Here is a 15,496-nt window from a genome sequence, read left to right on the forward strand (position 1 = left end):
TCATGAGTTTAATTTCTCTAAATTTCGTAGACAACACCGTGAAGAGGAATTGCCTAGTAAAGATGAAATTATTGGTCTTGCTTCTATTGCCGTACCTCCTAGTGATCCTTTAGAACAATATTTGCTAGACCATGAAAATGATATGTTTATGAATGAAAGAAGGGAAATAGATAAAGTATACTTTAAACAGGGACCTATTCTGAAACACAACTTGCCTATTGAAATCCTAGGGAATCCTCCTCCACCCAAGGGTGATCCCGTGTTTGAGCTTAAGTAATTGCCTGATACTCTTAAATATGCTTATCTTAATGAAAAGAAGATATATCCTGTTATTATTAGTGCTAACCTTTCAGAGAAGGAGGAACAAAAATTATTGAAAACTCTGAAGAAGCACCGTGCTGCTATTGGATATACTCTTGATGATCTTAAGGGCATTAGTCCCACTCTATGCCAACACAAAATAAATTTGGAGAAAGATGCCAACCAGTTATTGATCATCAACGACGTCTGAATCCTAAGATGAAAGAAGTGGTAAGAAAGGAAATATTAAAGCTCCTTGAGGCAGGTATAATTTATCCCGTTGCTGATAGTCAGTGGGTAAGTCCTGTCCATTGTGTCCCTAAGAAGGGATGTATTACTGTCGTTCCTAATGATAAAGATGAATTGATTCCACAAAGAATTATTACAAGTTATAGGATGGTAATTGATTTCCGTAAACTAAATAAAGCTACTAAAAAGATCATTGCCCTTTGCCTTTCATTGATCAAATGCTAGAAAGATTATCCAAACATACACTTTTTTGCTTTCTAGATGGTTATTCTGGTTTCTCTCAAATACCTGTCAGCTGATGGTCAATCTAAGACCACTTTCACTTGCCCTTTCGGTACTTTTGCTTATAGACGTATGCCTTTTGGTTTATGTAATGCGCCTGCTACCTTTCAAAGATGCATGATGGCCATATTCTCTGATTTTTGTGAAAAGATTTGTGAGGTTTTCATGGATGATTTCTCCATTTATGGATCCTCTTTTGATGACTGCTTAAGCAACCTTGATCGAGTTTTACAGAGATGTGAAGAAACTAACCGTGTCTTGAATTGGGAGAAGTGCCACTTTATGGTTAATGAAGGTATTGTCTTGGGGCATAAAATTTCTGAAAGAGGCATTGAAGTTGATAAAGCTAAAGTTGATGCTATTGAAAAGATGCCCTGTCCCAAGGACATCAAAGGTATAAGAAGTTTCCTTGGTCATGTCGACTTTTATAGGAGGTTCATTAAGGACTTCTCAAAAATTTGTCGGCCCCTGACTAATTTATTACAAAAAGATATACCTTTTGTCTTCGATGATGATTGTGTAGAAGCATTTGAAATACTTAAGAAAGCATTGATCTCTGCACCTATTGTTCAGCCACCTGATTGGAATTTACCCTTTGAAATCATGTGTGATGCTAGTGATTATGCTGTAGGTGTTGTTCTAGGGCAAAGGGTTGATAAGAAATTAAATGTTATTCAATATGCTAGTAAAACTCTAGACAATGCTCAGAAAAATTATGCTACTACTGAAAAAGAATTCTTAGCAGTTGTATTTGCTTGTGATAAGTTCAGGCCTTATATTGTTGATTCTAAAGTAACTATTCACACGGATCATGCTGCTATTAAATATTTTATGGAAAAGAAAGATGCTAAACCTAGACTTATTAGATGGGTTCTCTTGCTACAAGAATTTGATTTGCATATTATTGATAGAAAGGGAGCTGAGAACCCCGTTGCAGACAACTTGTTTAGGTTAGAAAATGTTCTTGATGACCCACTACCTATTGATGATAGCTTTCCTGATGAACAATTAAATGTCATAAATGCTTCTCGTGCTGCTCCATGGTATGCTGATTATGCTAATTATATTGTTGCTAAATTTATACCACCTAGTTTCACATACCAGCAGAAGAAAAAGTTTTTCCATGATTTGAGACATTACTTTTGGGATGACCCACATCTTTATAAAGGAGTAGATGGTGTTATTAGACGTTTTGTACCTGAGCATGAACAGGAACATATCCTACGCAAGTGTCACTCCGAGGCTTATGGAGGACACCACGCTGGAGATAGAACTGCACATAAGGTATTGCAATCCGGTTTTTATTGGCCTACTCTCTTCAAGGATGCCCGTAAGTTTGTCTTATCTTGCGATGAATGCCAAAGAATTGGTAATATTAGTAGACGTCAAGAAATGCCTATGAATTATTCACTTGTTATTGAACCATTTGATGTTTGGGGCTTTGAATATATGAGACCTTTTCCTGCCTCTAATGGATATACACATATTTTAGTTGCTGTTGATTACGTTACTAAGTGGGTAGAAGCTATTCCAACTAGTAGTGCAGATCATAATACCTCTATTAAGATGCTTAAAGAAGTTATTTTTCCGAGGTTTGGAGTCGCTAGATATTTAATGACTAATGGTGGTTCACATTTTATTCATGGTGTTTTCCGTAAAATGCTTGCTAAGTATGATGTTAATCATAGAATTGCATCTCCTTATCACCCACAGTCTAGTGGTCAAGTAGAATTGAGTAATAGAGAACTCATGATGCATTATGGGCCTATAGAACTGCATATAAAAATCCTATGGGTATGTCTCCGTATAAAATGGTTTATGGAAAAGCATGTCATTTACCTCTCGAACTAGAACATAAGGCATATTGGGCTATTAAAGAGCTCAATTATGATTTCAAACTTGCCGGTGAGAAGAGGTTATTTGACATTAGCTCACTTGATGAATGGAGAACCGAAGCCTATGAGAATGCCAAATTGTTTAAAGAAAAAGTTAAAAGATGGCATGACAAAAGAATACAAAAGCGTGAGTTTAATTTAGGTGATTATGTGTTATTATACAACTCTCGTTTAAGATTTTTTGCAGGAAAACTTCTCTCTAAATGGGAAGGTCCCTACGTTATCGAGGAGGTCTATCGTTCCGGTGCCATAAAAATCAACAACTTCAAGGGCACAAATCCGAAGGTGGTAAACGGTTAAAGAATCAAACACTATATCTCAGGTAATCCTATAAATGTTGAAACCAATGTTATTGAAACCGTAACCCCGGAGAAATACATAAGGGACACTTTCCGGAACGTTTCAGACTCTGAAAAGGAATAGGTATGTGGTACGGTAAGTAAACCGACTCCAAAACAGTTCTAATGGCAATTTTTCTCCGTTTTGGAATATTTAGAAAAATAGAAAAATAGGAAGCAGTCCGGGAAGGACACGAGGGCTCCACGAGGGTGGAGGGCGCGCCCTACCCTACTGGGCGCGCCCCCTACCTCGTGGGCACCTCGTGCGCTCTCCGGACTCCGCTTTCTTGCATGATACGTATTTTGGTCGGTAAAAATTCATTATATAATCTCCCGAAGATTTTGACTCCTGTATCACACAATTATCCTCTGTTTGTGTTTCGAGCTGTTGCTGCTGCAGATTAGAGCAAGATGTCTTCTCAAGAGTCAGTCGGGGAGAGCCGGGTGTGTCATCCGGCATTGAGATCAAGGATAAACAGCGATGCTGACCACTTTGGGCTAGCAACGGAGGAAGAGATTGATGCTGATTTGAAGAGGATAGATGCCATGGAGGAGGATCAAGAAGTCACTTCTCGCTTCCGAGCTGGATGCACGATGGGGGAACTACAGAGCTCGACTATTCCAAACTCGGTTATCCCTTCCAATGTTAGATTTCTTTCCTATGAAAATATGAAGAAGAGTGTCACTTGTTCCCGCAAAGCTATGCAACACCCTTGGGTGCAAGGAGCTTTAGCCGTTACAGGAAAGCTTCGTAAGGAAATAATGGACCTCAAGCAACAAGTCAATAAGCTCGAGGAGGAGAATCGTATCCCGAGGGGCATCATCGCCAAGAATATCACATCACCATCCCCGAAAAAGGAGACATAATCATATGGGTATGGGCACTCCCCTTGGCAACTGCCAAGCTTAGGGGAGGTGCCCCGGTATCGTATCACCATCACACTCCTATCTTTACCATTTTTCTTAGTTCGATCCTTTGAGTAATATCTTGATCTAGTAGAATAAAGCTTTTGGTATGATCTAGTTTTGAGTTTTGCTTTATGATCCCTTTATGTAATCGAGTCCGTGAGCTATATATAATAAAGATTAGTGTTGAGTCAAGGGCTTGATTATTTTGCTATGATCTTGAGTGAATAAAAGAAAAGAGAAAAGAATAAAAAGAGATCATATTAATCTTATGGAGAGTAGTGACTTCACATAGAAAGAGTATGATGATTAAAAATTGTTGAGAGTTGACAAATTTAGTTTTGGTCATCGTTGCAATTAATAGGAAGTAATAAGGAAAGAGAGGTTTTACATATAAATATACTATTGTGGACATCTTTTATGATTGGGAGCACTCATTAAAATATGACATGCTAAAGAGTTGATGTTGGACAAGGAAGACAACGTAATGGGTTATGTTTTCTTATATCTAAGATAAAGTATATTGTCATGGATCATCCAACATGTTGAGCTTGCCTTTCCCCCTCATGCTAGCCAAATTCTTTGCACCAGGTAGAGATACTACTTGTGCTTCGAAATACCCTTAAACCTAGTTTTGCCATGAGAGTCCACCATATCTACCTATGGATTGAGTATGATCCTTCAAGTAAGTTGTCATCGGTGCAAGCAATAAAAATTGCTCTCTAAAAATGTATGACTGATTGGTGTGGAGGGAATAAGCTTTATACGATCTTGTGATGTGGAAGAAATAAAAGCGACGGACTGCATAATAAAGGTCCATATCACAAGTGGCAATATAAATTGACGTTCTTTCCCATTAAGATTTTGTGCATCCAACCCTAAAGCGCATGGCAACCTCTGCTTCCCTCTGCGAAGGGCCTATCTTTTACTTTTATCTTCTACCTTATGCAAGAGTCATGGCGATCTTCACCTTTCCTTTTTACATTTTATCCTTTGGCAAGCACAGTGTGTTGGAAAGATCCTGATATATATATCTAATTGGATGTAAGTTAGCATGAGTTATTATTGTTGACATTACCATTGAGGTAAAAGGTTGGGAGGCGAAACTATAAGCCCCTATCTTTCATCGTGTCCGATTAAAACTCCGTAACCACAAGTATTGCGTGAGTGTTAGCAATTGTGAAAGGTTAAATGATAGTTGAGTATGTGGACTTGCTAAAAAGCTCTGGCATAGACTCTTTCTGATGTTATGATAAATTGCAATTGCTTCAATGACTGAGATTATAGTTTGTTGGTTCTCAATAAAGTTTCTGATTCATACTTTGCATTGTGAATAGATTATTACTTGAACATAAGAAATCACATGACAATATCCATATATGTTGCTGTTATAAGATTAATCATGATGCCCTCATGTCTGTATTTTATTTTATCGACACCTCTACCTCTAAAGATGTGGACATATTTATCGTTATCGGCTTCCGCTTGAAGACAAGCGAGGTCTAAGCTTGGGGGAGTTGATACGTCCATTTTGCATCATGCTTTTATATCAATATTTATTACATTATGGGCTGTTATTACACATTATGTCACAATACTTATGCCTATTCTCTCTTATTTTACAAGGTTTACATAAGGAGGGAGAATGCCGGCAGCTGGAATTCTGGGCTGGAAAAGGAGCAAATATTAGACCTATTCTGCACATCTCCAAAAGTCCTGAAACTCCACGAAAGTTGTTTTTGGAAATAATAAAAAATATTGAGCGGAAGAAATACCAGAGGGGCCCACACCCTAGCGACGAGGGTGGGGGCGCACCCTACCCCCCTGGGCGCGCCCCCTGCCTCGTGGGCCCCCCTATTGGCCCTCCGGTGCCCATCTTCTGCTATATGAAGTATTTCGTCCGAAGAAAAATCATAAGCAAGCTTTCGGGACGAGACACTGCCGCCACGAGGTGGAACCTTGGCGGAACCAATCTAGGGCTCCGGCGGAGCTGTTCTGCCGGGGACACTTCCCTCCGGGAGGGGGAAATCATCGCCATCGTCATCACCAACGCTCCTCTCATCGGGAGGGGGCCGGTCTCCATCAACATCTTCACCAGCACCATCTCCTCTCAAAACCTAGTTCATCTCTTGTATCCAATTCTTGTCTCCAAGTCTGGGATTGGTACCTGTAGGTCGCTAGTAGTGTTGATTACTCCTTGTAGTTGATGCTAGTTGGTTTATTTGGTGGAAGATCATATGTTAAGATCCTATATGCATATTAATACTCCTCTGATTATGAACATGAATATGCTTTGTGAGTAGTTACGTTTGTTCCTGAGGACATGGGAGAAGTCTTGCTATTAGTAGTCATGTGAATTTGGTATTCGTTCGATATTTTGATGAGATGTATGTTGTCTCTCCTCTAGTGGTGTTATGTGAACGTCGACTACATGACACTTCACCATTATTTGGGCCTAGAGGAAGGCATTGGGAAGTAATAAGTAGATGATGGGTTGCTAGAGTGACAGAAGCTTAAACCCTAGTTTATGGGTTGCTTCGTAAGGGGCTGATTTGGATCCATATGTTTCATGCTATGGTTAGGTTTACCTTAATACTTCTTTTGTAGTTGCGGATGCTTGCAATAGGGGTTAATCATAAGTGGGATGGTTGTTCAAGTAAGAACAGAACCCAAGCACCGGTCCACCCACATATCAAATTAACAAAGTACCGAACGTGAATCATATGAACGTGATGAAAACTAGCTTGACGATAATTCCCATGTGTCCTCGGGAGCGCTTTTCTCTATATAAGAGTTTGTCCAGGCTTGTCCTTTGCTACAAAAAGGATTGGGCCACCTTGCTACACTTTATTTACTTTTGTTATTTGTTGCTCGTTACAAATTATCTTATCACGAAACTATCTGTTACCTATAATTTCAGTGTTCGCAGAGAATACCTTGCTGAAAACTGCTCATCATTTCCTTCTGCTCCTTGTTGGGTTCGACACTCTTACTTATCGAAAGGACTACGATAGATCCCCTATACTTGTGGGTCATCAGAGATCGAGGGCATACCCCCGCATGCCTGGGAGCGAGAGGTTGCTGAGGAGCTGCTTGGCTCGGCTTGCTTGGTGGATAGCGTGGCGCCGGAGACGAGCTCAAGGGCAGACTTGTCCTCGTTCCGGTTGTCGGCTTGGACTATGGCCCCGAAGACTATTCCCACGCGCGGATGGTTGGCGGTGCTGGAGCCGTCCGGGGAAGCACTGCCGTTCAAGCCCCAGTTGCTTCAGTACAAGACACCGATCCATTTGGACTCGGTGACGGACTACACGGAGGTAGAGGAACCATGGTTCCTGGGTGGCTCGTCGGACAGTGGGTAGAGTGGGCTGCCGGAGGAAGACAGGGACTTTGGTGGTGCTGGAGGTGCTTCAACCAGAAGGCTGGGATGGCAGTTTGGCATGCGTGATCGCCGTGGTGGTGCTGGGGCAAGCGCCGAAGCAGGAGAAGGTGCGGTGGGGGGCCGGAGGCTCGCCGCCGGCGAGGACCCCAACTCGTCTCAGCGGCCATGGAGAATTCCACCAATGACAGTTGAGAAAGGAAAAGTTTGGCTGAAGGTGGGGTCAGGGTCCAGGAGAGGCTGACGCTGCGCAAATCAACTTTTGACCGGATAGGCCATCAGCATGGCAGGATAAGGGAGACAACTGCTAGGACGGTTAAAATTTTGAACAGGGAGCGCGCGTTGCCACGAGTGGCCAGTGCCGAGGCTGTGGATCTTAATCAGGGAGTGGGGACAGGCCCTCGGGCGGACGTGACACAGCCAGGCGCAGAGCAGGGTGACATGCCAAGTGGGCCGGTGGATGAGGTGGTAGCGGCTCGCTCCAATGAAGAAACATCAGCAGTGGCACCAGGTGCAGAGGCAGATTCTCGCACCAATGAAGAAACTGCTGAAGTGGGGCCGGGAGTAGAGGTGGCCTTGTTATCCATGCCACCGACAGGAGGGGAGCGGGTAGCTGCTCCCACCAATGGGGAAGTGCCAGAAGTGGGATCGGGGATCAAGGTGGGCCCGGAAGCGAGGCCTCGGATGCTGGGAGAGGATAGTGGCCTGTCGGCCCCACTGGTCGAAAAGGCCAAGGAGGGTAAGGACAAAGCGAGCACTGGGACCTGCAACTTGGCAGAAGGAGAGTTGATTCCCGCAACGGCGGTACAGAAGATCCGGTGGCTTGTCAAAGGTTGTTGGAGCCAATCATGGAGGAGATACGATCGGCTGGGTCAGAGGAGACAGTTGGTAGGGGACAAGTGGCGAACACTGAGCAGTTGAAGGCAAATGTCGCGATTCTGGACGTGCAAAGCAACATGCAACTCGTCCAAGCTACATGCAACACACCGGCAGGACTGGCCACGAAGCGGAAGCATATGGGAAGCTCAAGTGGTTTTGCTCGCAGTTGGTTAAGAAGATAGTCCCGCCCTTGTTGAAAAAGGTACAAGCATCGGCCTTGAGGCCGGAGGCAGAGCTGTTCACACCGCGTCATACCACTCGAGGTTCTAGGAAAGCGGCCACGACATCCTCCAAGGCCATCCAAGCTGAGAATGTGCTCATGAGGGCGCTTGGATCGGCTCATGAAGACATGGACGTGGATGAGGGAGTCATATCGGATCTCAAGGAGCTGTTTGACTCTCCGTTGCGGGAGCAACATGTGCGTGTGATAGTCGCTCTTTTTGGAAAGGAGATGCCAACATGGAGTGAGATGGCGACGGAGCCAAATGCAGTGGTGGGTGCAGCCTAAAGGCACTCATGGAGGAGAGGTGTGAGCATAGATTATCTATGGATTTAAATCCTAAGGTACTATGCTGGAACGTGCGGGGATTGAACAACCCTGCAAAGAGGAAAGCGGTTAGAGAATTTATTACCTCGGCGAGAGTGAATCTTGTGTGCTTGCAAGAAACAAAACTTGATGTAGTTGATCGTTTCTTAGTGATGCAATGCATCAGACCATCTTTGGTTGGTTGTGACTACTTACCGGCATGTGATACTCGCGGTGGGATTCTACTGGCTTGGGACACAACGGTGATGCAGGTGGATAACATAAGTCGCGATCTGAACTTCATGACAAGCCACGTGCACAGTAAGGATGGATCGTCTTGGTGGGTAACGGTGGTTTATGGACCGCAAGGGGATGATCTTAAATTGCAATTCCTCACTGATTTGCAACAATGGAGGGCCACTTGTCCAGGGCCATGGATGGTGCTCAGCGACTTCAACATGATCACTAGTGCCGCAGATAAAAACAATAGCAACCTGAACCATCACATCATGAGGAAATTCAGGGAGTTCATAGATGACAATGAGCTCAAAGAGCTTTACATGCACGGAAGGAGGTTTACTTGGACCAATGAGAGGGATGCCCCTATGATGACTAAGATTGACAGAGTGCTAGTCACTGTGGACTGGGAACTCACGTTTACAGACAATTTGCTTCAAGTTTTGTCGACCAATGTGTCGGATCATGCACTACTACACCTATCTACCTCTGCCCCATTCTACCAGCAGAAGAGGTTTAGGTTCGAGATATACTGGACCAAGCTCGAGGGATTTGAGCAAGCTGTGAAGGATGCTTGGGTTTGTGATGAGGATATTGTCGACCCGTATAAACGGTTGGATGCATTACTGAGAAACACGGCAACGACATTGCAAGCATGGGGTGAGAGAAAGACGGGTAACATTAAGCTAAAGCTTGCGGTGGCGAACAATGTGATCCTCCGGCTAGACTGTGCGCAGGAGCGTAGAAATCTGACACAGGAGGAACTATGGTTATGAAGAACGCTCAAGTTAGTCTTGTTGGGACTGGCATCTCTGCAACGTACTATCGAGCGACAAAGGTCACGGCTGCGATGGATTAAGGAGGGGGACACCAATACAAAGCTTTTCCAGGCGGTTGCCAATGGTAGACGATCCAAAAATTTCATTGCGCATGTGAAGTTCCAAGGAGAGATTATCTCTGAGCAGGATAGGAAAGGGGAAATTTTCGCGGGAGCATATCAGCAGCTTATAGGACGCGCCACAGCGCGCCAAGATAGGGTTGACCTGAGCTCCCTGGACATGGAATCCCATGATCTAGGGGAACTAGAGGAGATGTTCACAGAGGAAGAAGTTTGGAATGCCATCAAAGAAATGCCAGCAAATCGCGCGCTTGGGCCGGATGGCTTTATTGGTGCATTCTATCAATGTGTGTGGCCTATAATCAAGCATGATCTCATGGCTGTTATGTACAAGCTGTATGTAGGAAAAGGAAGAGGATTTGGGAAGCTCAACAAGGATCATATCATTTTGATCCCCAAGCGGCCAGATGCGGAGGAAGTCGGTGACTTCCGCCCTATAAGTTTGACCCATATTGCGGCCAAGATCTTTGCTAAGGTTTTGGCAATCCGGGCGAGGAGAAGAATGAAGGAGATAGTTGAAGTTAACCAATCCACGTTCATTCTGGGACGAGCTCTCCATGACAACTTCCTCTTCGCCACGCAAGTTGCAAGAAAGATCCATGGTCGGAAGGAGAAAGGTGTGCTCCTGAAACTTGACATCTCTCGTGCGTTTGACTCCCTCAGTTGGCCTTTCTTGTTCGAGGTTCTGCACGCCAAAGGGTTCGGTCCAAAGTGGCTTCGGTGGATTTCGATTCTGCTAAGTACTGCTTCTACGAAAGTGGTGGTGAATGGAGTGCCTGGTCTAAGCTTTAATCATGCACAAGGACTACGGCAGGGTGACCCAGTCTCGCCGCTGCTATTCGTTATTGCTATGGATGTTGTGACAAAGATCTTCACCAAAGGAGAAGTAGTTGGGGCGATCAGTTCTTTCACGGGGATCACAACGTTACAAAGGCTTTCCATATATGCAAATGATGTTGCCTTGTTCGTGAGGCCTACGGTGCAAGATCTTGGCTTTGTGACAAAGGTTCTGCGGGCTTTTGGAGAAGCTTCGGGGCTCCGAGTAAACTACGCCAAGTCCTCGGCCATACTCATCAGAGGAGACGATCTTGACAAGGATCGGGTGGCGGCTATGCTGAACTGTAACATGACAGAATTTCCATGCAAATACCTTGGACTTCAGCTCGCCATCCGACAACTGGCGCGAGCAGAATGGCAACCAATCTTAGACTCTGCACGGAAGCTGGTGCCTACCTGGCAGCGAGGACTGATCGAGCGACTGGAGCGTTTGATTTTGGTGAAGTCAGTTCTTGCGGCAAAACCTATTCATCACTTTCTGGTGTCAGGCGCCCCTGCTTAGGTTTTTGAGGAGCTTGATCGAAGCATGCGTGCCTTTTTTGGGCCGGGAAGGATAAAATCAATGGTGGTCAGTGTCTTGTGGCTTGGAATAACATCTGCAGACCCTTGAGCATGGGAGGACTGGGTGTAAAAAACCTGCAGCTGCAGGCACTCGCACTACGAGTCCGATGGGAGTGGCTACGCCGAACTGACGATACTAGGCCTTGGAGTGGTATACCTATGACAGAAGATGAGGAGGCAATGCAGGTATTTGACAGCATGGTGCACATTGAGGTGGGGGATGGTAGAAAAGTGCTTTTTTGGAGAGATAGGTGGATCCATGGGTTTGCTGCTGCGGACATTGCCCCTTCGATTGTGGCAGCAGTGGACACCCGAGTCAAAAACAGGCGCACGGTTGAGCAAGCTATGGAATCTAGTAGATGGACTCAGGATGTGAGAGGAGATCTCTCTTTCACCGCACATATGCAACTCTTGCACCTGAATCAGGCCATACACATGGTTCAATGGCAGGCAGGTGGCCCTGATATACTCTCTTGGCCTTGTGATCATTCAGGAGTGTACACGGCCAGATCCACCTATCATTGGCTTTGCCCTGGGGGTGTCACATCTCCTTTTGCCGCCTGTATCTGGAAAAGCTGGGCAATCCTCAAGTGCAATTTTTTTCTATGGCTGGCAGTTCAACAACGCTTGTGGACCTCGGACAGGAGAGCACGACATGGGCTGCAGGATCAACCATCACCTTGCTATGTGCTTGCAAAATGAGGATAATGTTGAACACATCTTAATTCAGTGCGTGTAGAGGTGTGGGAGGGCTGATCTTCTACCCTGGATTTGGACGTCCCTCGGCCAAACATTCAAGACACCTATCTCCAATGGTGGCTGACTAGGAGAAAGCACTATCACAAGGCACGAAAAAGAGGGTTTGACACACTGGTGATCTTGGTGGCTTGGGCTCTGTGGAAGCAATGCAATGCAAGGGTGTTCAATCGGACAAACCAAGTGCTAGCGGCGCGCGATCTCATACATCTGATTTTGCAGGAGATAGAGGAGTGGAGGAGAGTAGGAGTAGGAGTGGTAGGGTTGCAACGATTTGTGAGAGAGTAGTCTTTCGAACTTGGTAGTTGGTTGTGGATGTGTTGTATTGCTTGAGGAGTGTTCGCATGTCCTTAAACTTTCTGTAAATACGTTTGCTCCCTTCCATAAAGATAAGGTACGTCATTCGCGTACTCTCGAAAAAAAGCACATCAGAGTTCAAGTCATAAAATTGAATGGACGCGTACGCATATGAGTGCCTGCGTGAGTGGCACTTATCATTTGTCATTTGGGGAGAAAAAAATCTACCTAGATGCGGCTTTACGAATAGACGTTGAACATGGTGCGATGGCATGTGAACAGTGACCATGCAACGATGTAACGCCTCACGTCGTGCTCGTTTACGCACGGCTTCGGCAGATTCGCCTGCTTAGTTTGTTTTCTTCGAAGCAAACAGAGGCTGCCGGCTTTTTTTCTAGGAAACAGCAGGAGCTCTGCCTTTGCATTAAGAAGAAGAGAATTGACCAGTTTATAAGGAAAACTGGCCGAAAACCGATACACCGACACACACCAGCCCCGAGGATGTGTACCTAACGAGCCGACTTCCCTGTCACCCAAACGACCAGAGTTGCCACTCCACCACACGACCCAGAGCCGCCACTCCGGCTTACAAACCACAGAAACTCACACACATCGGCCCCGAGGCCTCCCTCCATACAAGTCGACGACTCTGCCATCCATACGACCAGAACTGACACTCCACAGCACAGGGGTGCTCTTCGGAGCCGCCGCTCCGACTTCCCCGCCGGCCCCGAGGCCGCGCTCCACCTGAGCTGACGACGCTGCCGCCCACGCGACCAGGTCAGACACTCCACGACGATGTTCTCCGGAGCCGCCGCTCCGACTTCCTCACCGGTCCCGAGGCCGCGCTCCACCTGAGCTGACGACGCTACCGCCCACGCGACCAGATCAAACACTCCACGTCAATGTTCTCCGGAGCCATCGCTCCGACTTCCTCACCGGCCCCGAGGCCGCGCACACGCCTGGCCGACGAAGAACCCGCAAAGCCACCCTAGCCACCGTGAAATGACGAAGGACCAGACCTCCAAGGCGTCGCCCCCAAGAGGGAAGCGACAAGAATGCCACCGACGCCCGCTCCGAGCAAGGTTGAAACTTGGGTTTTCACCCGAAGAGCCCGAGACTGAGGCGACAATGATGGTGAAGGGGCTCCACGACGATGCCTCCAAGGAGGGAATGACGTCCTAGGATGCCGTCGACGCCGGCAACGACCGAGGTCGAGCTAGGCTTTCGCCTGGAGCTCACCAAATCCATCCTCACCATAGCCTGCCCAGCAAACCTTCTCTGGCAACATGCCGACCGTCCTCGCCCAAGCCACATGACCAAGCACGCAAGTCAGCTCGTCGCCACCAACCACCACCGGTTGCAGAAACCATTGCAACCCACCTCCCTCCACAACGGCGCCGTCGAGACCGCACATGCCAGATCCGGCCGGATCTTGGCCAGCCGTAGAGCAGCACGCCACCATGGAGGCCCCCAGCCAGCCGCTGACAAGTCGCCGAGGCCACCCGCGGTCGCCCCAACACGCAGGACAGCACCACCACTGCCCTGACCCCACGCACCTCCCCGCCACCCCGGTGGACCGGAGCAGGCGCGCCTCTGCCGGACCGCCGCCACAGGCCGACGGCCCGCCTCACCACCAGATCCGGGTGCGAGGGCCCCGGATTCGCCACCTCACAGGCTGCCGTCGGACGATCTCCGCGAGGGAGGTGCACGTCGACACCACCACGTCCTGGGGCCGCCGCCCCAGCGTTCCAACACCGGCGAGCAAGGCGCAGCTCATGAGACGCGGCCGCCGCAGGGGAAGCCAGATCCAGGCGGATCCGCTCCCCAAATGGCGCGCAGCAGCCAGCGCCGCATAGCCGCCACCAGCGCCTGTAGGCCGACGAAGCCGTAGCCTCCCGGAGCCCCAGACGCGCCGTCCTCCGCCCGCCGCCCTCCGCCGCGCCGCCCAGAGTTCCCCAGCTCGTGAGGCGCCGCCCGTCGCAGAAAAGATAGCCCCGCCGCCGCCTGCTCCATGCGAGCTTTGACCCCGGGAGGCGCCGGCGACGGCGAGGGAGCGGATGGGAAGGGGTGGCCGGAGGCCTTGGTTGCTTGGTCGCCGCCCGTGTCGCCCCTGGGGAGGGAGCGACGCGAGGGCCTCGTGTCTCACATGGAGCAAAGACTGCCGGCTTAGTTTGACCGCGCGCTAGCTTGCTCGCCGGCGGTCGAGACGAACGGACTAAGAAGGGAAGTAAGGCGGAGGAACATACCAGCGGCAGATTTGGTGCGTAGTTAGGCAGCGTGCTCCTCGTGAGCTCCCCGCCGCTGGGGAGCGCGATCACCGCGCGGTCGAACGTCAGGCCGGCCACAACCGCCTCTGCGGCAGCGTCGTCCCCGCGGCAGGCCGCCGCCCACGCCTGCAGGAACCTCCACACCGACCGGCCGTCGACCACGACGTGGTGCATCGCCACGCCGACCGCCACCCCACCCTTCAGCCGTGTGACCTGCACAGCCAGCACCTCCGCGGGGAGTGCGTCGACCTTGAGCTTCGGGACGAACGCCTTGAACGTGTCCACGTCGTGGTCCGCATCCCCGGCCAGCCGCCCCGCGTCCGCGTCGTCGCTCTCCGCGACGATGAACCGCACGCCGGTTCCCTCGGAGGTGGAGCAGTCGATTGCGGCGTCGCCGGTGGACGGCAGGAAGACGATCCTACCGGCGAGCGGGGGAAGCCGCGCGAGCGTGGCCACTAGTGACGCGCGGAGGGAGCCGAAGAGAGATGCGAATGGCGGGTGCTGGCCGCCGGCGTTGTCGAAGAGGAACACGCGCTGGATTACCGGGAGCACGATCCACGGTGCTTCCAGCGCGGACAGCCTGAATAGCAAGTCCTCCGGCAGCGGGGAAAAGCTGTCAACTTCAACGATCTTGACCGTCGGCATGACTAGCGACGGGAGAGACGATCTTGGTGGAGGTACGACGCGCAGTGTGCCGATCTACCGTGAACTGGAGGTGGCGGCACCCTAGAGTGTCTGAATGAGATTAGTCAACGCGGAGTGGTATGTGAAAGCTGAATAAAACTGTTGCTTATTGATGATTTGGTGCGGCATACAAGAGTATATAAGAGGGTACAAACCGACTTGGGGTAGGGGTACAAAACTGACTTGGACTAGAAGTCGTATACCA

General features: G+C 48.5%; 1 pseudogene; it reads right to left on the reverse strand.

Annotated features, from left to right (window-relative positions):
* The window catches only part of LOC123171151 (malonyl-CoA:anthocyanidin 5-O-glucoside-6''-O-malonyltransferase-like), a 52,849-nt pseudogene extending 37,597 nt beyond the window's left edge, over positions 1-15,252 (reverse strand).
* Positions 15,253-15,496: the final 244 nt, after the last annotated feature.

Source organism: Triticum aestivum, chromosome 7D (genome assembly GCF_018294505.1).
Source record: "Triticum aestivum cultivar Chinese Spring chromosome 7D, IWGSC CS RefSeq v2.1, whole genome shotgun sequence".
Lineage (NCBI taxonomy): Eukaryota > Viridiplantae > Streptophyta > Magnoliopsida > Poales > Poaceae > Triticum > Triticum aestivum.